Genomic DNA, 1,995 nt, shown 5'->3' on the forward strand with positions numbered 1-1,995 from the left:
ATACCTGTGAGATATCCATCAGCATTGGTGGCGATGCTGTTCTCTTGGTGCTTATCAAAAGTGCATGGAAGATTGCAGGGTGAGCTTATGGGCAGACACTAATAGATGAAATGATGTGATCTCCTCAATCACCAGTTTGCCTCTTACAAAATTTCTGCAGTTAAAAATTGTGACTCAAGAAGGACACAAACTGAGTGACTGCTAGCCGGTCACTGAGCACCCTATCTGCATATTTATATACAGATAGTGTGGAAAGTCAGCTTTCCTAGGACTCAATGAAAAGCACATCAGAGAATGTTGTCATTGCCTCCTATTTTCTGAGCTGGTTATAAGACAGTGCTTATAAGGAACTTAAGAAAGGGAGAAACTTGTTTTCAAATGAGTTGGTATATGGAACTCTCATAGAAAGACACATAAAATTAAAGGTGATCTGATTGAAAGTGGCGATTAAAGCCAACAGCTCTGCTTGGCCAGTATCTGTGATGATGTCCCGACTCTTAGAATCCCCTCCCAGCAAACCAGAGCCTTCCTGGGATGGCTAAACCCAGGTCAGTCTATATCTTCCTGGAAGCCAGGGGTTGTTGTAAAGCCTTGGGTTGCATGTCCATGGTCTATGCGGGATAAACTCAGAAAGTGCAGAAGGAAACTGTCTCAGGGGGCAAAATTGGAATAGTGGCTCCACCACAGCTGTGCATCCAAAGGGGTCAAAGGAGATAGATAACAGGATTGCTTTTCATGGGAAGTGGACAGTGCTAAGTGGGGCAAGTATACCCCCACTCAAACCAACAAGCAAGGTTTTTAAATCTGGAGCAAAATTGAATTATAATTTACCGAGATTTACAAGGGTATCTGTATGTCCATGTTCTCTTGTTAGAGATCTGCAATAGCCTCATTTTGTATTTCAGTTTTTTATGTCATAGTATTCCCAGACATAGGATATGTGTTCAGAATTTAATATAAGGACATAAAAATGTATCCGAATTTAAAATTAGATTTTGCAGCAACATTTATCCAATGACTGTGAAAAACTCAACATGGAAAAATAAAAGATAAAATTTTCATGTGTTAGGAATTTATTTTTTATGAGAAGCATTTTCTGTCTACTCAGATGTAGTATAAATCTGCTGACCATAAATTATGAATATGCCGATATTTGAAACATGCAAGTGTAAACTTAGGCCACTTGAGTAGGTGCTCTCCTTTCATTACGCAAAATAAAACATAATCACAGCAGGATATTGCAATGTGGGGGAAAAAATCACTAACAATCATTTTTGTCTCTGCCATTCTAATCAGTTTGGAAATAGGGAACCAAGTTGACAATATTTTATTCATTAAATTTTTCTGTCTATGGATGCCTCAGATGCTCATGACTCTCTCCCCGGAAATTAAAATTTTAGGGCAAAAAAGGAGAGTGTAGTCCTTTTCACTTAACTGTGTTTTTTGTTTGTTTGTTTGTTTTGCGGTACGTGGGCCTCTCAGCGTTGCGGCCTCTCCCGCTGCGGAGCACAGGCTCCGGACGCACAGGCTCAGCGGCCATGGCTCACGGGCCCAGCCGCTCCGCGGCATGTGGGATCCTCCCGGACCGGGGCACGAACCCGCGTCCCCTGCATCGGCAGGCGGACTCTCAACCACTGCGCCACCAGGGAAGCCCTCACTTACTGTTTTGATATTTGTCATAAGTCTGGGTTCAGCTCTAGGTTTGATGTAACCATGTATATTATACTTTATCACCCGAACCTATTTGTTGTTTAGCTCTGTGTTATGTAGCTATTCCATCCCATAGTCCAAAAGTGTGCTGTAGCTTGGAGATAGTGGAGGGGCACTTTATGGCTGTGGGGATATTGCATCTCCCCAACTGCCCCCATCAAAAGGATGATGTGGTCAAGGCACTATTACAGGCTTTTTTTTTTTTTTTTTTTTTTCGGCGGTACGCGGGCCTCTCACTGTTGTGGCCTCTCCCATTGCGGAGCACAGGCTCCAGACGCGCAGGCT

The sequence above is a fragment of the Lipotes vexillifer genome, unplaced genomic scaffold (assembly GCF_000442215.2).
Source record: "Lipotes vexillifer unplaced genomic scaffold, Lipotes_vexillifer_v1.1 scaffold297, whole genome shotgun sequence".
NCBI classification, from domain to species: Eukaryota; Metazoa; Chordata; class Mammalia; order Artiodactyla; family Lipotidae; genus Lipotes; species Lipotes vexillifer.